We start from the raw sequence: 26,231 nt of genomic DNA on the forward strand, positions 1-26,231 counted from the left end.
CTGGGGTTCTTTAACGTGCACATAAGCATTAGTGCACGAGCGTGTTTTCATTTCGCCTCCTTCGAAATGTGGTCGCCGCAGTCGAGACTCGAACCCGCGACCTCTTGCTTAGCAGCAGAGCGCCACCACGCCACAAAGGCGGGTTACCCTGAATGTTAGGCAGACCGAGCCATTCGTCCCAGGGGAATAAATAAGGCGGTGGAATGAAAGCATATGCAAAGGTGCCGTATCAATTGAGGTAAAACCTGTAGGTCCAACTTATTGTTGACTGCTTTGTATTGTTGTAGATTTGTCCTTTCGGCTGTATAAAGCCTACATATACATATATATGCAAAACTCGTTAACAAATCAATTTCTTTTGGTCTGTTGCGCTTCGTAGACTTTCAGCGGACTGCTTGAAGAGATTCTGTGCAAATATTCGTCGTCAAAAGTTAAGCTGTAAATACACAGGCCGTCTATATAGACAGCGCACGTACTTCTGTGGGTCATTTACGGGTGTATAAATAAATTTTCGGGAGGGCCAACTCTATTTCTGTTTATTTTATACACATTGAAGAGTTCGACGTCACCAGCACTATCGCTTAAGGCTAGTCAGCAGCCTTGAACTTATGCCGTTATTGGCATATAACTCACTCGAAAGGCGTAACCATTGATGTCTGTATACGGGACAACGAAGCCGTCATCTCTGCCAATCTATGGTTAATTCGTCGCTGTCGCATAATGCGACGGTGCCGTGCGTTCTCGTGTCTCATCGCATGCAGCGGCCACGAGGGAGGTGCTGTATTTCTGCCGGGGCATATATACTGCACGCTATGCAGTGATTGACCTTGCGATGTCAGGCCGATGATCGCGCCCCCGCCCCTGCGATGTTCGATTAGGACAGAGGCCGCTCGCATCGCAGGATCGGCTTGCCCGCCCTGGCGTTCTTCGATCGCCCGGACCCCCTTTCTAATTGCGCAGGGTGGCTGACTGCTCGCTGCATGCAGGTGTCACCGGCGTGTGTTGCGAAAGGAGCGCGACGGGCGATCACTTCGCCTGAGCAGCCGATGGCGATCGATTGCCCTTATCCGGGGTCAACTGACTACGTCCGCGGCCGTGGCGGGATCGTGCTTGTACAGCATGGACTCTGTGTGGACATAGCGGATTGCGGGAAGCCCACGCCTCTGTTTTGCTGTACACGAGATGGCGTTGACCGCGCGTACGCTGGCTGCCCGCACTTTTGATGTGACCCACAGATTGACAGTCGAGAGAGAGATGAAGAGTAAAGGCAGGGAGGTTAACCAGATATCAGTCTCCGGTTTACTACCCTACACTGGGGATGGGAGATAGGGATTAGAAAGAGGACAGATGACAGATTAGAAAGAGGATTAGAAAGAGGAATACAGCGGTGGCGTAGAGGTAGACCATCCGCCTGGCGTGCAAAAGGACCGTGGTTCGAATCCCGGTGCCGCGCAATTTTCCACCGGATAAAAAGAAATCCGCGTGTTGATAAAATTGCATAAACAAGGCCTGGAGTGCGGCCTGATCCCGGTGATCAGAACCGGTAACGCACTCCCTCACCAGAGCAGGATTGGCCACCCTGATGCAGTACTTGGCCACAACCTCCTATATGAATACAACAATCAAACCCCGGCACTCAGTCCCCATCAGCTGCGAAGCAATTGACCACGGCGGTGGTCAGACCTGTGACGCAGCAGAGGGTGCTAAGAATCCCTGGATCCGGACAGGCCGCCATTGGAATCTCAACCTGGCAACGTTTAACGCTAGAATGTTATCTAGTGAGGCGAGTCTAGCAGTGCTATTGGAGGAATTAGAGGGCAGTAAATGGGATATAATACAGTGAAGTTAGGAGGCCAAAAGAAGCATATACAGTGCTAAAAAGCGGGCACGTCCTGTGCTACCGGGGCTTAACGGAGAGACGAGAAATAGGAGTCGGATTCCTGATTAATAAGAATATAGCTGGTGACATACAGGAACTCTATAGCATTAACAAGAGAGTGGCAGGTCTTGTTGTGAAACTTAATAAGAGTTAAAAAATGAAGGTTGTGCAGGTCTACGCCCCTACATCCAGTCATGATGACCAGGAAGTCGAAAGCTTCTATGAAGAGGTGGAATCGGCGATGGGTAGAGTGAAAACAAAATACACTATACTGATGGGCGACTTCAATGCCAAGGTAGGCAAGAAGCAGGCTGGAGACAAGTCAGTGGGGGAATATGGCATAGGCACTAGTAATAGCAGGGGAGAGTTATTAGTAGAGTTTGCGGAACAGAATAATATGCGGATAATGAATACCTTCCTCCGCAAGCGGGATGGTCGAAAGTGGACGTGGAGGAGCCCGAACGGCGAGACTAGAAATGAAATGGACCTTATACTCTGCGCTAACCCTGGCATCATACAAGATGTAGACGTGCTCGGCAAGGTACGCTGCAGTGACCATAGGATGGTAAGAACTCGAATTAGCCTAGACTTGAGGAGGGAACGGAAGAAACTGGTACACAAGAAGCCAATCAATGAGTTAGCGGTAAGAGGGAAACTAGAGGAATTCCGGATCAAGCTACAGAACAGGTATTCGGCTTTAACTCAGGAAGAGGACCTTAGTGTTGAAGCAATGAACGACAATCTCATGGGCATCATTAAGGAGTGCGCAATAGAAGTCGGTGGTAACGCCGTTAGACAGGAAACCAGTAAGCTATCGCAGGAGACGAAAGATCTGATCAAGAAACGCCAATGTATGAAAGCCTCTAACCCTACAGCTAGAATAGAACTGGCAGAACTTTCTAAGCTAATCAACAAGCGTAAGACTGCGGACATCAGGAACTATAATATGGATAGAATTGAACAGGCTCTCAGGAACGGAGGAAGCCTAAAAACAGTGAAGAAGAAACTAGGAATAGGCAAGAATGATATGTATGCGTTAAGAGACAAAGCCGGCAATATCATTACCAATATGGATGAGATAGTTTAAGTTGCTGAGGAGTTCTACAGAGATTTATACAGTACCAGTGGCACCCACGACGATAATAGGAGAGACAATAGTCTAGAGGAATTCGAAATCCCACAGGTAACGCCGGAAGAAGTAAAGAAAGCCTTGGGAGCTATGCAAAGGGGGAAGGCAGCTGGGAAGGATCAGGTAACAGCAGATTTGTTGAAGGATGGTGGTCAGATTGTTCTAGAGAAACTGGCCACCCTGTATACGCAATGCCTCATGACCTCGAGCGTACCGGAATCTTGGAAGAACGCTGACATAATCCTAATCCATAAGAAAGGGGACGCCAAAGACTTGAAAAATTATAGACCGATCAGCTTACTGTCAGTTGCCTACAAACTATTTACTAAGGTAATCGCAAATAGAATCAGGAACACCTTAGACTTCTGTCAAGCAAAGGACCAGGCAGGATTCCGTAAAGGCTACTCAACAATAGACCATATTCACACTATCAATCAGGTGACAGAGAAATTTGCGGAACATAACCAACCCTTATATATAGCTTTCATTGATTACGAGAAATCGTTTGATTCTGTCGAAACCTCAGCAGTCATGGAGGCATTACGGAATCATAGTGTAGACGAGCCGTATGTAAAAATACTGAAAGATATCTATAGCGGCTCCACAGCCACCGTAGTCCTCCATAAAGAAAGCAACGAAATCCGAATAAAGAAAGGCGTCAGGCAGGGAGATACGATCTTTACAATGCTATTCAGAGCGTGTTTACAGGAGGTATTCAGATACCTGGATTGAGAAGAATTGGGGATAAGAGTTAATGGAGAATACCTCAGTAACTTGCGATTCGCTGATGATAGTGTCTTGCTTAGTAACTCAGGGGACCAATTTCAATGCATGCTCACTGACCGCGAGAGGCAAAGAAGAGTGGGTCTAAAAATTAATCTGCAGAAATCTAAAGTAATGTTTAACAGTCTCGGAAGAGAACAGCAATTTACAATAGGTAGCGAGGCAGTGGAAGTGGTAAGGGAATACATCTACTTAGGGCAGGTAGTGACCGCGGATCCGGATCATGAGACGGAAATAATCAGAAGAATAAGAATGGGCTGGGGTGCGTTTGGCAGGCATTCTCAGATCATGAACAGCAGGTTGCCATTATCCCTCAAGAGAAAAGTGTACAATAGCTGTGTCTTACCAGTACTCACCTACGGGGCAGAAACCTGGAGGCTTACGAAAAGGGTTCTACTGAAATTGAGAACGACGCAGCGAGCTATGGAAAGAAGAATGATGGGTGCAACGTTAAGGGATAAGAAAAGAGCAGATTGGGTGAGGGAACAAACGCGAGTTAATGACATCTTAGTTGAAATCAAGAAAAAGAAATGGGCATGGGCATAGGCAGGACATGTAATGAGGAGGGAAGATAACCGATGGTCATTAAGGGTTACGGACTGGATTCCAAGGGAAGGGAAGCGTAACAGGGGGCGGCAGAAAGTTAGGTGGGAGGATGAGATTAAGAAGTTTTCAGGGACGACATGGCCACAATTAGTACATGACCGTTGTAGTTGAGAAGTACGGGAGAGGCCTTTGCCCTGCAGTGGGCGTAACCAGGCTGATGATGAAGAGGACACACAGTCGAAGGTTGCACCTAACCTAATGTCACCTTACCTAACATCCATGCTTCAGCTTTCCATTGAACTCGGCAGTGCAATGCCAATAGCCCGCCTCACAAAATTGTGAAAGCCGCCCATCGTTCTGCTATCGCCGGAGTGAGTGCAACCGTGGTTAACCATCTATATTTTGACCTTTTCAACAACTTCTGAAAATAAAAAGCTGGTACAATAAGTCAGTGTTGTTGTACAGACCTTTCTTATGTTTGTACAGCGTTTTCCCTCCAAGTACACGCCTACGCCCCGGCTAGCTGGCCCTCAGCGTCGTTATTCTGTCAATAGACAAGCCAAGCCAACGCATCGAAAACGTCAAGCAAAAGCAGCGCTGCTTGACGTTATCTGCGCATTGTAGGCTAAAAAAAAATCTTAGGAATTGTACTGCATTTCAATACCAATAAAAAGACCAGGAACCGCGTGCACTATAGGAGAGGGTCACGTGATATCTCACTTATGCATCTTCATATTTTTGCCGTGTGGGGCGCCAAAGGTCATTTTTGGGGACCTTTAGTGAAAAATTAATTGTGTGTATCCACGTTTAACGAAAAGAATGGGGCTCGTTTTATCCAATAGAACAAGCAATCTTTCCATCAGCGGGCTATCTCGATTGATGTTCTGAGCGATTGGCTGCCCCTTTAAAGATAATCTTCAAAAAAAAATATACAGAACTTGAGCGACAATGACGGTTTTGGAAAATAGGACATACAAAGGTGGGAAGATAAATTCTCAAGTTGATAGATGCGTTATGGTGACACGTAGGTATTTAGCCACGAGAAAATGCCAGGCTGCGGGAAGTTACAAATATATATATATATATATATATATAGCATGAGACAGAGGAAGTTTTGAAAGAGACGCCATACAGACGTGACTCTCGGTACACAAAAAGTGTTGCTCCACTTTGTTGTTCGACTCGTTGCTGCGACAGCCAAGTTCGTCACGGAGAGAAGCGGCAAGCACGGCCGCACGCACTTGTGACCCCTGGCTCGTTGCCACGATCTCACGGGAAAACGGAAAATGCCGAAGGTATATTCCGTTTTCGTGTTGCCGAACTAGAAGACCGCGCTTCGCGATAACCGCGGTGTGTGTTAACCATGGTTAAAACCGCCCGTGAAACAGGGGTATTGATTAGTCACTCGCCTGCTCGCTTGAATTTTATTTGTGGCAGTACCGTGGTTCCCGGCGTAACGCTATACGTCGACTGTTGCCGGCTCGCGTTGGCTCGATATCGAAGAATTGGCTCGGTATCTAAACTCGGAAACTTGTGTGGCGGGCGCTAGCTTCCCTCTTGACGTTTGGTGTTCTATACCGAGCACCAAAGGTGTCCGTGAAGTAGCATATAACGGTACAGTACGTTCGTCGGCGAATTGTTAAATAGCGCCAAAGGGGCTAGCGCAAAGCTCGTTCAAACACTCCAGAGTGGCTGTTCCAGCTGGTAGCGTTGTGAGTTTACTAGTTTGTGTATTTAATACAGCGACGACTCATTCATCTTTCAGGCCCTTGCTTGCTTGCCTGCGCTTCTCTCAGTGACTTTCAACAAAGCCACGTATTGAAAATCATACTTCACATTTGCGCAGTGGCGTATAGTGCGAGCGCGGATTTAGCTGCGCGCAGAGGCGAAACACTGTCGAAACGCACCACAGCAGCAGTACATTGTTAAACGTGAAGCTCGACTAAATCTTCTCAGCGGCAGCAGATGCCCCGTTCGCGCTACCAGCCGTACACGGTATACTTTGAGCGCTGAATGCAGCGCTGGCACGGCTGAATGACAAACATCCCACGCCCCACTCCTCGCGCGCCGGGGCCACGAATCGTCTGCACCAACACCTGCGTCTCGCCTTCCATCTGCGATGTCTCTCATTGTTGTCGACAAGTGCAGTGCCCCATATAGGAGCGTTACCGGCCGGTCGTCGCCACTCGACGCGTGAACCCGTCCGCCCATCGCGGCAGAAGACAATGGCGCGGAGTGTCACGCTGCGCTACGGCGGCACGCGGGGACGTGTGTGTATACCCGCAGTCCGCGGCTTTCTTTTGACTCTCTAGCCCTTGATTTTTATTATTTTTTGTTTATTTGGCGTTGGGTTGTGCTCTGGCTCCCGTGCGTCCCCTTGTCTGGTGCCGCAAAACAGCTCACTGCTCTGGCTCTGTACGCGGCTTAGACCTATAGCTGGAATACGCGCCTTTGTCGAGAGGCCCGGCTGGATGCGGGAGAGCTGCCCGATGCAGCGTACTCGCCGCACGGCTTGGAGAACCTCTCAACGTGTTTATTGTGTGACATTACCTCGTTAATTTAAAAAATTCAAATTAGAAATTAAGAAAAGAAAAACTGTCCCGCCGAGTCTCCGTTGGCAGCCTGCGTCGCTAACACTTGTAAGGCACGCACCAGCTCGCTTTTACTGAGTAAAACCGAGGTGCGCTATATAAACCGAGTGTTTCACGTAGCCGAAGGCAAATTACGAAAAAAAAAATTCTTTTGTAGCTTGATGAGACCCACAGTACCGATGCGGACTCGCCTTGAGAAACTTTTCTTTCTCATAGCGTCTACTTATCTATCTAGATTATATATCAATTAGGACTATTATTGGAGATTCATCTGAGAGCTTTCTTAATATAGAGGTTATTATAACGCGTAGCCTCTACTACGCCACGTACGTCGCCTGCTCTGATGACGTCAGTAGCGCTATACGGGAAGAGAGAAAAAAAAAACAAAAAAAAGGGAGGGGTGGTTACTGATTTGCTCAAACGTGAGAACATGGTGGAATTCGACGGAAACGGCGCCCTTGTTCTGGGCCCTGCATTCGTCGCTAGCGTGTCATCCGTGGCCGACGCGATGTCTCCTTGGGCACCAAAGCTGCGTGGTGCCGATTGCCCTTTTGTGGACAGCCATGTGGGCTTCGTTCTTATAGAACTCGCACTTTTAGGGCGCTTTATAATCCAGGCACTCAGTAGCGCCATTGTATATAATTAATAGAGGGACACCAGGCAGCTCCGTTATACGCGCTAAAGCGCATTTTGTGGCGTGTTAGTGGAACTTTTTTAACCCTCGCGGATTTTTCTGGCTTTTGCTGATGCTGTTTTACCAAGCAGGCGCGCGAGCCTCACGTTGGGTAACACATGCGCGACCGCGTTCGCACGGCAGTTTCCGTTAGGCTGTATATAGACGCAGGCATGAAACGGGGAAAAAAGTATAACGGTCAACCTTACCCCTATCTTTGGCGTCGTATTTCTCTAAGCAAACGTCCGTCTTCGCCCTTCTTCCCTGAGCGAACACCTCCTCCGTCCTCGCCACATATCACTGCCTCGATGTCTCACAGTGTGCATTCGCACGAATTGCGGCATAGGCCTTTTAGCTGAGGCTGTGAACGGTGTAGCTCGTGAGCATAAAACATTTTGCATCACATTGATGTTGCGACAGGTACGGGGCATAAACGTAAACGTTGCATGAGATTGCACGCTGCACTATATGACAATAAAGACAGTTGCACGCGTAGAATTTAGTTTTATAGTGTTTCTGTAACCGGCTTCGCGAAAGCTTCGCTTCTTCACCCGCCTTGGTGCCTTGTATAGCGGCTTTGGCGTGGCGCTGCAAAGCACGAGGCCGCGGGATCAAACCCCGGCCGCGGCGGCCGCATTTCGCTGGCGGCGAAATGCAAAAGCGCCTGTGGTGCTCTACGTTGGGTGCACGTTAAAGAACCGCAGGTAGCCGAAATTAATCCTGAGTCCGCTCAGCTGTATACGGGCCGTCCAGAGGGCCTGCGGCGCGGCGGTCAGGCATGGCCTGCCCGTCCTGCCCGTCCCGCTATATATATATATATATATATATATATATATATATATATATATATATATATATATATATATATATATATATATATATATATATACATATATATATATATATATGTGTGTGTGTGTGTGTGTGTGTGTGTGTGTGTGTGTGTGTGTGTGTGTGTGTGTGTGTGTGTGTGTGTGTGTGTGTGTGTGTGTGTAATTTCTCTATAGCAGTTACTTCAGAGAATGAAGAAATGGAAGAAAATCTAGCTTCATGGAAACAAATGCATCAGGTGGCTTTTCTTTCACGGTGTACACAACTTTTCTTGTAACAGTCGCGTCGTTTGATGATTCATTCAGTATATTCATATTTTCAAGTTAATTAGTGCACTACGAAATATTCTACAAATGTCAGCAACATGCCTTTGACGTCATGCGTGGGACGTGCCACATTTAAAAAGTAAGCTTGTATTTACGTAACGCTTTAAACATGCGCTGTATAGGCGCGCAGCTTTTCTTTGTTTTCGGCGCGTACTAAGCACGCCTTATTCGCAACTTGTCGGGTTCCAAGCGAATGCGGACAGGCCCTCTCGTGCATCTGATCCGAATGTGTAGTTTAGGTCGAGGGAGCCTTGGCACAGAACATATAACCCATTGTTCTCGGCTAAACAAAGCGGTCACCGTCGTAAAAGGCAGAAGGGGCGCGATAAAAAGAAACGTAAATATTTTTTATTAGTATTCTTCCTTGTACACGCTATTGTAGTTTCCTCTTGCGCGATTGCTGATAAGCCTCTGCTCTCAATAAAGCTTGTCACGTGGGTATTATCGCTTGGAGACCCACATTCTCCATTGGACGCCGTCGCTCGCTCTCTACGTCGACCTTGTACTATGTTTTCCATTGGAAACACACTTGTTGAATATATCCTGCGATAGTTATCGCAGTTTTGTCTCATCAGCTGCATTACTTGAAGCGGCGCGGATGCTGCACTGGCAAGACAAATTTTCGAATTGGTGTTAGTTAATTAACAAATTTTCACTAACAACGTTTGCGAATAACAACTTTAGGGCAGATGTCCCAATAACGAAATGGACGCTGTACAATAATCAAACAATATCCAATTAGTATACATGAGCTTGCCACCAGTTTCGAGAAATACGAGTATATAGTCCGCAAAATCTGTGTCGAAATAAGCACTGATGTGCCACTTGACACTTATCAGCATTGTGAAGGGCTTTGTCGGCTTAGTGTGAGCCTACTGCGACATTCGTTGAATCGAGCTTCGTCGACCTTCAGCACCTCGTTCGTGCGGGCCACTTCGTCTCTCGGTGTATCGCCTCCTTTCCGCTAGAATCGTAAATGCAAGCCCACTATAGCCAATCCAAATATATTTTACTGCTACCGGCCCGGCGCAGTACCACAATGGCTGTGGCGCTCTGCTGCTGAGCACGTGGTCGCGGGTTCGACTCACGGCCGCGGCCGCAGCATTTCGATTAGAGTGACATGCAGAAGCACTCGTGTCCTAAGTCGGTGCACGCTACAGAGCCTCAAGGGGTCAAAATTTATCCGGAGCTCTACACCATACGGTGTCCTTCCTAAACCACTGTGCAGCTTGGGACGTTAAACTCCAATATATTTAATGTTTTACTGTCTGCGTTCCATGTTTCTTTCTTTTCTTTTATTTTTTCGCGTGAAATGTTTTTTTTTTCAATTCGGGAGGTCGCTTGCTAAAACCGCCGTGTAACAAGAACATGTAACGGTAGCATACCGCCCACATCTTTTCAAACCGTACTACCCGTGCGCCTAATGCTTCGGTATCGTTGTGTAGAGGAAAGCAGCCTTTTCTCGATCATGCACGGGTCGCGTGCGCACACGGCACAATTGTTGCGCCACGCGTGACGTAATCGGAGCTTCAGTAATGTTCACCAAACGAGGGCTAGTTAGTGATGCGTTCTTCTAAGCATGCAGTGTTACAGCACACATATACACGAAGGCAAAATACAAGAAGGGACAGGAAATAGCAGACTCCGGATGTAGGTGCCTTGTTCGAAGGCTTTCGACCTTCTCTCAGTCAAGGTCAGCACTCTGTCCCAACCCTTCTTGACATTTTTCCTGCGTGCTCTAACGTTGCTACGGAGAATGCAATCGGAGCAAAATTTGGCCGGCTCGCGCGCGGCGTTCACAGAGGCGTCGTTTGTCAGTATACGTTTGTCGATCCGAGCGGAAGTGGTCGCGTTCAAGAGAGCTCACTCAGCCATAGCTAGTCCATTCAACTTAAACCGGTGCTCATGAGCAGTTAGAGGACTTAAAAGTGCGGAGCTTGTCGCTCCCAATAGCCCGAGCGGGGGCCGGACCACAGCCAGAGCAGATCATGATTGTGTGCCCAAGTATACCACGTGCAGGGACACCGGGAGTTGGCTGCATGCAGCGCGGTTCAAGTCCGTCTTCATCGACAACGAGTTCGGTCACAAGTGTGATGTGTTTAGGAAGCGAGCACCATTGCGAGATCGAACCGTAGGACCTCCACTGGTTGTATCATAAGTGAAGCGCATGTCAGATTTGAAATGCGTGAATAAATATCGCTTGTGCGTTTGGTTACGTCGTTTCCATGCCCTACGATCCATACACCTTTAGAGACACGCGCAAGACGTCTCACGTACCCTTTACTGCGGCAGTGTTCCCAACGCAGCCTATACATGGAGTACAGATTTCTTGGGCTAGTTGTTTCGTTGCAGTAATTGCATTCTCATGCGGCAAAGTGTATACGTATGCGGCAGACCGGTAGATGCCTCAATAACAGATTAAGGGAGCATAGGCAAAAATTGAACAGTTATCGAGATGGGAATGTTTCAGTGCACTGTGACGATTGTGGGTGTGAACCACTGTTGAAGGATTGTTCCGTCATATATAGAAATTCGAATAGGTATACGCGGGAAATTGTCGTAGCAAGCTTGATTGTGAAAGAGGGTGCTAACTGCGTCAGCGCCCCGTCGATTACTCTCAGTGGAAGGGAAATTGCCTATCTGGAAAATGCTGGTTTGCACTTGCGATTATTTTTACTTTGTATTCGTTTTGTCGGTATGAGTACCATGCGCTTCTGAAATACAATCAGTTGATAGTTAGCGCACGTCCTTGTTCTCTTTCTTGTCCGTGTCAGATCAGCGCTATGACATCCAATTACAGCCTATCCGACTTTTGTTTTTCGTTCTGTTCAGTCATGGTGAAATACTGCCCGTAGCGATAGCCAAATTGTTCGGTAAGAAAGAAAAACGAAATAAAAAAGAAAGTTTGAACCTATTAATGCATAAAACAATCCTATTAACCAACCAATCCATAGACATAAAGCAATCCTATTATAAGCCTATTAATGCACTTCGCCTCTCTCTCTCTCTCTCTCTCTCTCTCTCTCTCTCTCTCTCTCTCTCTCTCTCTCTCTCTCTCTCTCTCTCTCTCTCTCTCTCTCTCTCTCTCTCTCTCTCCTATCTTTTGCATTTATATATACAGTTCTGGCTCTTCTGGGTCGTAAACATCTACTTCAACCTTGCGTCTAGCGCGGTAACTGTCACTCACAGTGACAGTCGACCTCCGAGTGACAGTGAAACCTCTCTTGTCTGACCCAGACTCTGCACTCGTGCGATGGAATACGTCCAGAGTAAACGGACACACACGCGCACGATGTCAAGTACAGTTGCCGCTGATAAGCCGAGTATATGGGATACAGTCGCGCTTGCTGTTCATGCACCTCTGTATCGGCTCATCGATGACAATGTTATCGGCTGGTGCCACGTTGATCGCGCCATTGCTGGTCCCAACCCTGCAAGGCATTTCAGTGCGCGTACTCAAAGACACTGTGAACAAAGGAGCTACATTGCAAAATACATGAATCGCTTCTTGCAGCCTTGTAAGCAATGTTCATTTAATGCATGTAGACGCGGGGCGAAAGCTCTTTAATGAAATGCAAATCTGCCGGCGCGTATGTTGCTGCCTGTATGCTATTCTGCACAGGAATATGTATCGGAGACAGAAAATCCCTATAGGTGGGGGAGAGAGCGGGCAAAGTAAACGTTGAATGAAATTATGATCATGGTATCTACAGTTGCCCAAAAGGTGCGACAGGTGCTGCAAAGGCGCCGTCTCTATTACACCATTTCTGGGAACGTTGCTTAGCGTTTCCAAGTTTTCTTTTTCTGTTCATCCGGGCAAACCATGCGCGTCTCCTTCTACAATATTTTACTATAGCCTATTTACGCACGCTTCAAGACGAAGGCTTCTGCAAGCGATCTCCCTGCCTTGTATCAGTTGTCACCATCGCATGCCTGCACGTTTCCCAATTTTCCTTCCTTCCATGTTTGGTTTCTTTCTTATTTGACTTGCATTTTGCTTCTCGTTTGTCATCCAAATGTCGCGCACATCATCATCGTGGCGGCGTAGACGGGAAAATGCGAAGGTCGCAGAGCTCGATCCTGTGAGGGTGACAACAGTTCTCAATGTGCTCGGTAATGGCGACACCGTATCCCAGAGATCATGCAGTGATGCGCGTGCAATTAACCTACGTATATAAGCCGATTCGTTGTATGTGTTTACCACAGCTCCCTATAGCGTTGGCAGTCAGAGACAATTAACCAACCACCCATTGATTGAAGGATTGGATCGTCGCCTAGAAACTAACACTTCATAGCAAGTGATTTAGCCATTGCAAGCTTGGCATTTCAACCAAATGTGCTCCATTATTTCTAGCGCACAACTGGTACCACGGTAAGTATCGATGGTCATTCAAAGACGACGCAGATGCCTTTGTTAAATGCAGCATTAAGACCAGGCTGATGATACGATGATTGTCTGAAGCTAAACGATAAAACTGATGTGAAGTGGAAAAAATTGACAGCTCCTTCCAATGAAAAGCATTTGCGCTTACGAAGCGTGGTTACTACTTGTGATAACGTAAGGCTCGGTATAGAAAGCGGCAGACTCTTTGCACTCTTAAGTCATTTACTGTGAGGAGCAGCTGAGACACAAAGAGAGAAAAATAAGTTTAGATATATAAGTAAATTACCTTTCTACAATGCGAAAAAAGAAAAGGCCCCTCTTACCGTGACTGTAGGCTTCATAAGCCAAAAAAAGACGCAAGGGCGAAAGACGTGTAATGACGACGCCTTGAAGTTGCCGCTGCAGCTCGCCGTGAAATCATAGATTTTATTGCCGTCTGCTCAGGTCAGGGTAATTTTTTTACAATAAAGACGGGGTACATATTTTACTCCTAAAAGAGCTAGAGACCGAACTTGACCAGTTTTGAGAACATTTACTACGCCTAAACTGCCCAAGTACCTGAAAATACTAATCGAAATATGTGACTCACACTGACGTACCAGCGCTGAGGTTCTGGCGTGAAATTCAGAAAAATTGAAGTTTGTCCTTCATTTCTTTTTCATCTATTCAACCATGAACCTCGAACTGCCAAATTATTTAAAGCATACCTCTGAAAGAATGATTTACCAGTGTGAATGGATTTCGTGTTTTCTTTTAGTGTTTATTTAATTTAGAGGAATTGTTACTACTCGCTCCGCTTCAACTAGTGCATCAGACCAGGCTTCGTCTTCACTCAGCATTTGCGGAACGCTCTGACTCATACTTTGCAGGTGGGACGGCTACCTTTCGTAACAGCTGTCACGAGCTGTATAGATCTGAATAGAGCTGAACTTGTACAGAGCTAAATGAGAGCTTGCTGTGCACCTTTATGAAGCAGTTACTGAGGAGTAACGAGCTCGGAACTTCCGCGTGTGTATCAGATTTCTGCAGCTAAATTAAGGCAAAATCAATTCATCTTGCTGGCATGACTCGGACACCAACTGCGATCATCCTTTAATGCAGGACGAGGTCCTTTCGCTTCAAGTTCGTCCTATAGTCACACGTGAACTTGGTGACTAGTTGTATGGACATACTGGCGGATAAAGATCGAACGGGGGAACGCCCGCTAGTGAGTCAGCTTGCGTTTGCCCTGCAGCGATAGATCAAGTTGAATGGCCCTGGTCTTGCAGACACAAGCCGGTGAACTGATGGCAGTGTCCTTATGTCTTTTTCTTCTCCTCGACCGGGCGCTAACGGTTGCTCCCTGTGTTCTCAGTTAAACGGGTGTGTCTGCCTTTCGGCAATGTCTCACGCAGATTGCATCTGGCGATCCTATTGTGAAGGCAGGGGAGAATCGTTTCGGCCATGATGGAAACGCGCGCCCGCTATGTTATAGCCTCCTGCGGGCGCGGTCTCGCCGTTGGCGAGGCCCGCGCAGTTGCGGCGAACCGGCGAAGCTGCCTGTTTGCCTTCCATTGGCGGTGTTCCCTTACACGGCGACTGTTGACATGGCGAACGGGTCGCGCACTTTGTTACTGGCTTGTGTAACTCGAGACATCGGATTTCGGTATACACTGCGTTTGTGTTGTTTGGAAAGCCACCTTTGCTTGGGGAGGCAGTGTCCCGAAGAATGCGCGAGGCTGATAAAAAAAATGTGCAGTACCGCCCGAAAGGCGAAGCACCGATTGCGATAGCAAATTAGAAGATAGCTGTGCGAAGTAAGGATAGTCGTCTTATCGGCCATGTAAACTTGTAAACGTTCGCTTACTAAGTTAACAATGATAGAATATGTATGCGTGACTGACGTAGTAAGAAACAGACACACAGAGAACAACGCTGTCTTTGTGTGTCTGCTTGCTTCTTTCTACGGCCTTGTTCAGTCGCGGTTACACATTTTATCATGAATTCAACCAACTAGCCCATCAACGTGTTTTAACTAAATCAACCAGCATGGAGTCACGCGCGCACAGGTAAACAGGAACGCATGGAAACTGTCTGTAAAACGCTCGAGTTAGGAATTGCGGCAGGAGCCGCGAGCCAATTGACCTCCGCGCATATGTCGCTTCAACACGAACGAAACGTCGAAATCACAGCGCATGCGAAGCTACCGACACTACGCGCACTCTGCAAACATCGCACATCGCTTTGAAGATGAGGCTCGCGCCGGCGCGCACTTTGGCCACGTCGCAGATCGCTTTCAAGACACACGAGCGCCGGCAAGGCGTCCCTACGGCGTCCGCGAAAGGCGTCTACTACGGCTTCCGCGATTCGCGTGGCTAACACCGTAGTAAACGCCGCGGTTGTCTCCTCTCTGCCCGGAGCGGCGGGCGAGGAGGACATCGAGGCACCCTAGCACGGTGTCACCCCAGCAGCCGCCGGAGTAGAGCGCCCCTCCTCCCTCGCCTGACCCTCTGCCTCGCGCGCCAAAGGAGAGTGCACGCATCTGGGCGGCGTTCCTCGCTCGCGCACGCGAGATTGAACCGCGGTCGCCTGCTCACCCTCACACGCTTTCACTCATACGAAACCTCACGGCGACGGCTACGCCGACGGCGACGTCAGAGATGCGCCTGGAGTGTCATATTGCTATCGCAATAAAACGGCAACCAAGCTCGACAGCACAGAGTCTGCCTGTGCGAAACGCGGCGGCTGCTATGACGCTTCCTAGACAGTTTTTCGTTTAGGATTCGAAGACGTCAATCTGAGGAGATGGGAAAGGCGACCTTCCTGGGCTTTGGTTTTATAAGGATTTAGTCCGAGTATTGCGTTCGAACCAGCGGCTATTTAACGTGCACTAGCTGAAATCTCAGCGCTTGTAGTGAATGCGTGCCCGGTATGATGTGGATGTGCCATTTTGTTCTGTTGTGATAGCAATTATTCGTCAGCCCGAAGCGCGTTCCCGCCTACAGCGTCGCGTACAAGATTGTTTATTGCCATCCTTTATGCAAAGCGTAATATCATGCAATCTATGCAATGCGAAGGTCACAATTGTATTCCCATGCAATTTTTTTTTTATGTTTACACGCACTACACCGCTCACATGCTCTGCCGAAACGTAAACACCGAATCCGGCGGTTGCATTTAGTGTGAAATGTCTACGCAGCGATTTCACAAGGACTAACGCAATGTGCGATGCTTGTCGAGGGACGAATGGCGATAACAGTTGCATGCACAGTGAAAGACGACACATATCTCTAGCTGCATTTTAGGATTCTGTGCCGCTCGTGTTACAGGCTCGCAGTGGCACATGTCCATTCTGTAGGATTGGCCGGGGATGGGCAAGCACCCAGTGGCACATACCGAATGGTTAAATAAAAGAAAACCAAAGAAAAAGAATGCGGTTAATATAATGTCTTATTCATTTAACAGGTCGGTGTGCTCTAGGGATAGCAAGTGAACCGACATTATATGCATGTTCAGGTTCTATGTCGTTTTTTTTTTTTTTTTTTTTTTTTGTTACGCATAGCAAAGGCGCACTTACGGGCACTACTTTGTCGGTGAGCATAAACCGGGGTTATGTACAGTAAGTCCGTTCACTGTGTACAGGGTGCCCCAGCTAATTTTAGCCAGATTTTTAAGATGTGCAAATGCCACGTGGCAGGACAGAACAGTAGCTGGCGACACAGGTGGCAGGCGAAGTGGCAAGTGAGGGTCGAAAGAGTGCAAGCGTAAGTTGGAGAAGCCCGGCGGATTCTATCGCATAAGTGTGATGTAACGAGCAAAGTGATTGAAGTTGCCGCGCAGCATCAGTTCTTGAAAGTGGTATAGCAACCCACTGATATTTTTGGTGAGCCGAACGCGCAGCTTCATCTGCGCTGTCATTGCCGCCAATTCCGCAGTGGATCGGTAACCATTATAATACAATGTCGTGTCGTTTCTAACTTGCTTTGCATGACCATGCCGATTTGTTTTCGTTGCCGTCATTTTCCGGGTACTTACTTTCGGCTACTGCTTAAAATGGTGTATAGTTTTCCCTCCCTCCCCCCTCTCTGTCTCTCTCTCTCACACTTTTATTTCTCCACACTGCGGCTCGCTCTGTGCGTGAACACGTGGTTGGATAGGAATAAACCCGCGCAGGGGGCAACACTTCCTTCCCACTGTGGTTTCCCATCCATTCAGAAATTAGGGCACGGGCGCATGCACCCATGCAGCAATGTTGACGAAGGCTGCGCGTAACCCCGCGTTGATATTCGCGTGCGCGCGCGTGCGCATTCGAACTTGCGGCGATTTCCTTTCGTTCTTCCACCGTCGCGGTATTTGTGCCACTTCGCTGCGGATTTGCGTAGCAATATCCGGATGCGATCGAAGCACCGCCCACGCGTGTGGTTGGGAACGATCAGCTGTGATCGGGTCGGTCGTTATAACCGTAACGAGCGGATATGTGCGTGCCTGTGCGAGGGTCTCGAGCTCGCGTTGATGAGCGCCCCATTTGCGACGGAAAGCTCGGCGGCTTTTCTGCTCACGTTTTTCTTGTCTTTTTCTTCTTCTGCACTCTATTTGTATCGTGCTGTGTAGCCGTCTGTACCCTTCGAGCATCCGCGATAGAATGAGCTTGTACACGTCACTCGCGGCATTGTACAGGAGAGGCGCGAAATTTTCCACGCCGTGGTGCATGCGGGATCGAGGTCGGTGAAGCTGCTTAGATATAGACCGAAACTGCATGGCCGAGCTCTCTGCTTGTGGTTTTTGCTGCCGAGCCTCGGTATAACGAAATGGGTTGTGACGAACTAACGGCTATAACCAATCAAGCGTAATTCTCTTTGAATTTCCTATTGGCGCTCACGCATATAAAATCTTGGTTTAACAAAGTGAAAGTGACCTCTGACTGGATATGCCGATGCTTGTTTATTGCGATAGCAATTATTTTCGGGCGTTCGCAGGCGCATTCACGGCTTCGGCGCTGCCGCCGTTGTCGTGCGGTCCCGCTGATGGCGCATGCGCGGCTCGTGCGGGAACCGCCATTTTAAGATTTTTTTTTATTCAGAATGAAGACAATGATAATTTCGCAGCAGAAGACCATCCAAGACTTCTTTGGAGCGAAGCCTGCTTAGGGCCGCACCTGTGTTAAGCACGCAGCGCTTTTACAATTTGCGCTATTTTAATTGTTTAGTTCCTTCGGCTGTGTGCGGCACGCTCTTGCATCGGATTTTCTTACGACAGATTGAATACAACCCCTCCCAACCCAACAGCGGCCATTATTGGTCGTTATAACAGACAATGTTATAATGAAGTAAATGTTATAATGAGTTAAATACGCCTCCCTCGTTATCTTCGTTATAACGAGGTTCTCTATTTTCATTCAGCGAATGTAAAGATTCTTCAGTACGCCCCTTCGATGTTCTGCGCCATTGAAGAGTTAACCTGCGCATTAGCGTTACTCGTTTTCAGTACTGCTTATACTTAGGCCGACAAATGTGTGCAGCGCTAAGTATACATCTGAGATAACGGACATGTACACCTGAATAATGTTCACCGAAGGAAAAACATTCAGGAATCAATCATTGTTCTCCCTCAAAATTTTTTTGCAGAAATTGTCGCTCATTTTGCGCGGCTAACGTCATAACAATGTTTCAAAGGTGTGTTTCTATGATATGTTGTTTCATGGTCGTACGCGCGGAGATTTCAGAACATGATGATCGTTACGTCGACTCGTGCACTATAACGTTGCGCGTACGCGACGTATCTTTTTTATTTTTTTTTTCGTGACTCCAATATCTTCGCGAACATTAATTATTGTTTCACGCTTCCAAGCTTCTACTGTCGGGGGTTCGAGTTAAATCAAAGGGATGCGCTGCGCAAGTATGTGGCTTGAAGAATGAAAACAGAACTGGTGAAAATGAGGATGAAGGTGTGTCTGGCGTATAGCGCCCTTTTGTTGGTATGTGTACGAAAAGAAAAAATAACGCAATAGATGAACCAAAATGTCTTGCCGAACTCGCTCTTGCAGCTGCGTCAAGGCGTAACGTTGGGCTGTATTTTTTCAGCTGCGAAGTTGATGTTGCTCAATCTGTCTCGCGCCGTATATCGAAGCTGCGCCATCGTTCGCTCCTCCTCTATTTGTTTTTCCTTGTTTTCTACGCAAGTTCCTTGTTCTCCGGTGGCTCTGCTTATGCGTCCAGGAAAAGGGCAAACGTGTCTTATCGAATACCTGGCACCGAAGAAGCCGCATATCTTTCCGCTATAGTCCGGCGCCGCCGAAAGAGGGCACATGAAACGTGGCCTGCTCAAGACGAATGTCGTTGTTTCTTTTATGTTCGCTGTTTCCGTCTCCCTCGTATACTTCGCGGCCTTGTACTGGATGTCTCCGTCTTCTGTGGCGTGGGTATCATATCAATATACGTCGCCTTCGATAGTGACATGGGTATGCGTTGCCAACAGCGCGCCAGCGACCCAGGTTTATATATACCCCTATAGTACAGGCGGAGCTATCTTCGTATTTTGCTTTCCTTGACATCGTCTTTATTAAATCGCTTCTTGCGTATGGCGCAATTCGGCCTTTCCGGATGGCGTTTTTGAAACGGTCGTACATCACAAGAAACGATAAGAGGTTGGATTACTCTGAGGAAGCAGATGTCTCACCCTGCTGTGGTAATGAGACCCCTTCACTGAAGTTTAGGCGCGTATAGAACCCTAAAACGGCAAATGCTTCGTTTTGCTTTCGCTATACCGGTGTCGAGTGCTCGGCACAATGGATTATTTGGTCTCTGCCAAGGTCTGGCGACCTGAATTGTGTGTATCTCGTGCAGATAAGAGGCAGGCTCGCGTCTCCATTGATAGAGGGTGCGGACTACCCGCTGTGGCGCGCGTGTAAGCAGGCGTTCTTATCGCCCTCAACTGGAACAGCAGCGTGTAGTGTCAGCTCTGTTTGTTCAGGTTGCCCCACGCACATCGCGAAACGCTGCCTTGCAAGTGTTTTTCCGCGTGTCGCGCACGAAGTGTACCATAGCGAAGCGCCCTGCTTCACAAGGCACGGGTTCCAAAACGTTCAGCCCCGCGCCGCACTCGTCCACACGCGCCCTTATGCTCGCCCTCTGGCTCGCGCGTGGAACGGCGTCAAGTTTTCCGACTCGATGAAGGCTGTGGTGAAGGCGCAGCTAACCTCTTGGTTGGCTGCAGCCCCCTGCAGCTTCCCCACTCAGTGGCTGGAAACGAAGCCGCCCACGATGCCGCCCGAGCTCTCGCACACCGGGCGCATCATCCTTCTCCTGCGTCTTCCGATCCCGACCAGCCCTCTGTTCTGCATCGCGGTCACGCGCGGGACCGAATGGTCACGTTGAGAGAAATTCTCCTTCACTACCGCAGGGAGCGGTTACGCTACCCCCCAGCACACAAAACACTGAGTAAGTCTCAATCTACCACTTGGCGACTCCTTCAGACACGAACCTTTCCGAACCCCGTGCTTTACAACCGCATGTACCCCGATGCATACTCTCCACTCTGCAAAGCGTGCGAGGCCCGCGCTGACCTCGATCATATTATCTGGCAATGCCCCAAAGCCTCACCCACCAACACCTCCCACACTAACACACGCATAACTACGGCCGAGCAGTGGGAGACATTGCTGCTCAGCTTGGACCCAGAGGAGCAGCTCTGGGCCGTCCGGATGGCCGAAGACGCCGCCAGAAAGCAAGGACTGGCCGCCGTCTGAGGAAGGGGTGATTGGGGGTTAGTCTCCCGACCCCCGCCACCCCTGAACCCCATCAAGGACATAACAAAGTTTTATCTCTCTCTCTCTCCCCACTCAGACTTTGATACTCGCTCCCAACCGAGTCTCTCTCTCTCTCTCTCTGTTTTATTGTTTTAGCGCGCGTTTTCTTTGTTTCTCCTCTATTCTCTCCATTTTTGTTTTCAACCTTTCCTTTCTCCAGTGTAGGGTAGTAAACGAGAAGCTTTTCTCCAGCTTAACCTCGCTGCTCTTATCTAATTTCTCTCTCGATCAAAAGTGACGTGCTCTGTCATCGTCGTTCTCATTCTCTACTTTTATTTTGATCCCTCTCCTCTTACTCTAACGATGAGTAGCTGGGTAGAACATATTGGCTTATCAAGCCGACTCCTTCATTTTCTTTTCTTTTTCGTTTTCTTTTTTCTTCACAAAGTTCTCCCTCCACGGTGATAAATCTCCATTCCTATGATCTGCTAATTGCCTCTTGGCGTGTTTCGCAAAAAGCTTGTGCCTATCTACGTGAACACATAATCGGACGCTTACGATAAAAGCCGAGCGTTTTGTAGTTGTGCTTTATAACGCAAATATTTTGGCATTCTCGAAACGAAAACTGAAACCAAACATGAGATTTCGCTAAGGTTAGTGCTTACCATTGTGATGGCGCTATGAACTTCCTAGCGTCAAGGGGCCTATTCGAACGACTCTCGACACCCCGGCATTTTCCTTCTCCGCTTTTCATTCTTCCTGTCTCCCTTTGCATCTCCCCTGTGTAGGACAGCAAAGCAGATCCATATCGTCCGGGTAACTTCCACGCCTTTCCCATCTCGCTTATATATGTAAGAAATCAACCACTCAATCAATCAGGTAGATTTTGCACACCCAGTGATTCAAGCGTTCTCCTCGTGACTAACTCACGTATGTTGCTCCAGAAAAAAAAAAGAATATGAAATGAAGAAAAATACAAATAAGTAAAGAAGGTGCGGACAAACAATAGAAAACGGTGTAGGCGCTGTTACAGCTTATCAGGGCGCCACATAGTCACACATAGCGTCAGTGTCAGATAAAAACAAAACATGTATCGCCCCACGGTGGACAGTGTCGGGCAGTGTCAGTTTGTTCCACAATCCAGTCTCTCTCAAGTAACGCGACGCATCCTTTATAGCAACTCGCGCCGACGTCTGTTTATGCCAGTGTCCAAAAAATGTTGCTTTCCGCGAGGTGGAGATTATCCGGCCGGTCTAATGTGGCGGAGTGCTCTGCTGTTTGCTCGCTGAAGCGAGGTTGCGGTAGTTGAAGTGCGCTCGCTTTGCTGCGACTTTCGTTAAGTTGTGCCGGAGCCGCGCACCCTCGCCTCGCGGTTCAGGCTCCGTCAGTAGTTGCTCGAAGCACTTTTCCCTCCCCTCTCGGTTCTCCCTGCGCCTATACGGCGTCCATGACTCTCATTCGTCGCTTGTCCTCGACCGCGCTCGCGGATAGCCTTCGCACCGTGCGTCAACAACTGACCAACTTCCTCGGTTTTACGTTCCACCCCCTGTCCGACGCATACATTTATTTGTTTATGTATCTCCGCGCTTACTGACCCTGTGTCGGTTGGGTCGTATCTTTCTGCATATACGTGCGTCCGAGAAGCCACGTGGAACGACGTCGCGTCCTTATTGGCGGTGACTGCCGTCAAACTGCCCGTTAGCGCGCCTCCTTTTTCTTCTCCGTGTCTTCAGTTTTCCTTTCCTTTTTTTGTATTTTTTGCACGTTCTCGTTATTTGTAATGGCGGACATCGCGTGCCACCGGGGCACCATATCCGGGGCGAAAACAGCCAAGCCGCGCTCGTGTTACTCTCTTCCTCGCAGAAAAGCCGTCGAAATCATGAGCTCCGCGACCAGCTTGCTGCTTCACTCTCGCAGATAATATCTCGTGGCCTTTTCCTTCCTTCGGCTTAAAGTTTCTCCACCCTTCTCATCCGCCGTGTCCTTTAACTGGAGTGGCGATTTAGAGAAGCCGCTGCTGCGGCCGTCAGAAGCACGCACCACCCTCCCACGCAGTTGCGAAAACCGTCCACCAGCTTTATTATGTCGCTTTACTGTTGTCGGCCCTGCTCAAGCCAGGGAGGGGAGAAAGGGTGCATTCGCGCGGTTGAGGAAGGCCTCGGGTTGGGGGAGGGGAAGTGCTGTACTTTGTTTGCCTGGCTTTGAAGTGTGCAGGGACGTTAGCTTGCCCGTTCATTCTCTTTTCGTTGATGTTAACGCCGCAGGCGCGGGGTGAGAGCGCTCGCATTTTCGACGGGCCTCGACGTTCGCGAAGCGAGGCGGTGGCTGCGCCGCTGCGATTAACGTGTTCTCGCCCCCCCCCCCCCGTCATCCCGCCCCCTTCGCTGTTACTTTCACTCTCTCACTCACTCCTTCCTTTCCTTTACGATCTGCATCACTTAACCGGCCTCCGTGGCATCTCCCGCATACTACATTTTCTGCTCCCGAAACTTATCTTTGTACTCTTGTTCTTTTTTTCTTCTTCTTCTTTCTTGCCCGGTGAACAGTGAGCGGGTAACGTACGACGATAGCGCAAGTTGCGCGCGTTCTCGCCAGCGAAAAAAAAAAAAAAAATCGCCGTTGTTGCTTTGCTGTTTTCCCTCTGAATCCTCTGAATCCCAGTGACGGCGGCGTTGAGAAGCGCCGGCGTTTCCTTTCTCTCTTTCCTTTTTCATGTTTTTTTTTTCTCTCTCTCTCTTCTGCTGCTGCGCGCAGCGGCTCCTCTTCTTATGGCATCCCGCCTCGAACCGCCAACTCTCTCCGTTTCCTCCTCAACCTGTCCGTAGCGCCCGCTGACCCGCTGTCTCTCTCTTGCTCCCCTACTCCAGCTCTCCCTCTCCGACTTGGCCTCCCCTTTCTCGCTGGCGCGGATGAATTCCTGGCGGAGCGCGGGTGTCATTCGCGTGATGCGCTCGTCGGCGAGCGCACGCACTCTGCGATAGACTTGCGCCGAAGAGAGAGGAGACGGCTCTCCTCGCGATTAACCGACCCTTTTCACTCGACGCCGCCGCTAGCGGTCTCGGCTTGTGGGTGTGTGTTTCTTGCTCCCTGTGTTCGTGTGTGTATGTGCGTGTTTTCGATTCGGTGCTTCTCCTAGGCTCCCATCGAGGGAACGTCGTCCGACGAAGTGATACGGCTTATTAACGCTCGGAGAGGGGTGCCGGTGGGCCCTTGTAGTTTGTGCATCTACCTCAGCGGGCGTCTGCGTGTTGGGATTTAGTGGTTCGCAGTCGGTGCGGTTTCGACGCCGTCGGCTCTCCCGTGTTCCACCTGCGTTTTTCATCGACAGGAGTCTATTCACTGCTGGATTGTGCGGATTGCCATGGTCTGTGATACCGGCCGCGCGGGCTGAAGATCATTGGAAACTTTCGATTCCGTGTGTTTTGGTGAGTATTTGATTGCCATTGCCTTTAAAATATCGTGTTTGTGAACCTTAATGGTAGTTGTCTGGAGCGCTCGAATGCCGCAGTCTGGAATGGCGTAAGAACGTTCACCGGTGTCTGCTGGTTGATAGCTTTCTGCGACGCAGTGAGACGGTAGAAGTTAAATGAATAGAACTGTGGAGACGTAATTCGTGCAAGTACATATCGCAGGAAGCCCCTTCGCGTAGCGGTCAGTCCGTACTCTGTCACATATACTATTTGGCCGATACTGCAGGCAGTGCGCAATATACGACTTCAGCCGCGTACCGCTTTTCTGTTGGTTAAGTTGCCTCTAACCCGCAATTGCTTGTGAAAGCCATTCTTTAGAGAACGGCGGCTCTTACTGGCTTCTGCTAGTATTCCAGACACTGGACGTGCAGGACTAATAATTCCTTGAGACACGTATGCAACACTTAGGTCATGAGCGCATCTATGCAGTGTGGAAATGCTGAGCACAGCTTCCGCGGCAGGCACTGGCCCTGCCGCAGGTCAAGACTCTTTCGAAATGCGTTTGGTTAGAATAGGGAATCGTTGATCGGCAGCAAAGCACGCGTTCCGTTCGCTCCTGCACCTCTCGTGGAAAACGACAGGGCGTTATTCCGATAGTACTAAATTTGGTGGTACGAACGCCGGACCAACCAGTTATGCACTTTCCCTTCACTCGTAAAACATCGCCACTGCAACAGCAGGCGTTAAAAAAACAATCGTGCCGCAAGCACGCGAGGCTGCGCGCTTGACAACCTGTGTCCAAGGGTGCCTGCCGCGTTGTTCGATCCGTAAACAACACATGCGAGGAGGCCTTGATCGGCGCAGCGCGCCGTTCGCCTTGGAAAGGCCGCCGAAACCATGGTTATGATCCGTAACAAGGTCGCGCCTTGGGAGTCACGCTTTCGTAGAGCTGAGGAGCAATATTCCGGTCCCCGGATTTTTTTTTTCCCCGTTCTTTCGACGGTGCGCTTTCGGCCGTGCTTCAATGATGGTGTTCCGGTGTTTTTAATTGTGAGCTCCTGTCGCCTATCGCCTATCGCGCACCCAAGCCCATGTGTTTCTTCTACTTTCGACAACGTGGGTTTTGTGTGCGTGTGTGTGCCCTGGGATACGCTTCCTGTCTAAGTTACTGTGCCGCGCCTATAGCTTCTTTGAGTTTCCGTCGGGCCTCAACGATTATTGCATCAGAACCTTACCGTTCTACCGTCTCCTTCCAACTGTAAACACGCACATGTTTTACGAAAAGGTATGCTATGACGCTCTTGTGGCACTCTATAGATTCCCGTACTTTTAGATCGTCTCGGACACCTTCAGCCTCTCACCGGTCGTCGACGGAATCGCATGTGTGCGCTTTCATTTATTTATATATATTTCTCGCCGAATATGTGCGGGTAGGCAGGCGTCAAGCTGTGCAGCCCTAGCGAGCAAATTGGTCGGACATTTGCCAGCTGTGGGGAATATTTCTTACTTCCCCTTTCTTTTTCTGTCGCTCGCCGTCTTGTACTAACATTCAGAGAAGTGATGCGCGGTCTAAGATGATGTTGGCGTAAGGCTATGTTGAAAAAAGTCCAAGTGCTACGTTATTTTCAACAGTAAGTTTTTGTTTCTCATCACACGCGCCACCGATGCCGATCGTTTTGCTAAAATCGCAGCTCCACGCCTGAACAGGTCGCCGCGAATGTCTTGTCAGATGCGTTGCTTTTAACCTTTCTCGGAAGCCGATGGCCGGCACGGAAATATGGTAAACGTTTATTTTAGGGTAGTTAATTGTACGTCCTTTACCATTTTGGCGACGTGACTCGCGAGGGACTTCGACACGCTTGTGTAGGTCGTCTCACGTTTGTCGCGTACGCGAGCGATCAGGCTCGGCAGGTCTTCGATCTTCCGTGCCAACAGTCTGAAAGTGTATGTGGTTGC

At 48.9% G+C, this 26,231-nt stretch overlaps 1 protein-coding gene across 2 annotated transcripts in view; it reads left to right on the forward strand.

Annotated features, from left to right (window-relative positions):
- LOC142582879 (ubiquitin carboxyl-terminal hydrolase 2-like) overlaps positions 1–26,231 on the forward strand; it is a 262,205-nt gene that overhangs the window by 96,134 nt on the left and 139,840 nt on the right. The window contains exon 1 of one of the 2 annotated variants that reach the window (XM_075692973.1): positions 23,798–24,290. The exons of the other annotated variant lie outside the window; for it this stretch is intronic. The gene's annotated coding sequence lies outside the window, so the exon portion shown is untranslated. Of the gene's footprint in view, positions 1–23,797; positions 24,291–26,231 lie in introns of those variants that run through there. 2 annotated transcript variants of the gene reach the window in all.

This window comes from Dermacentor variabilis, chromosome 5, assembly GCF_050947875.1.
Source record: "Dermacentor variabilis isolate Ectoservices chromosome 5, ASM5094787v1, whole genome shotgun sequence".
Lineage (NCBI taxonomy): Eukaryota > Metazoa > Arthropoda > Arachnida > Ixodida > Ixodidae > Dermacentor > Dermacentor variabilis.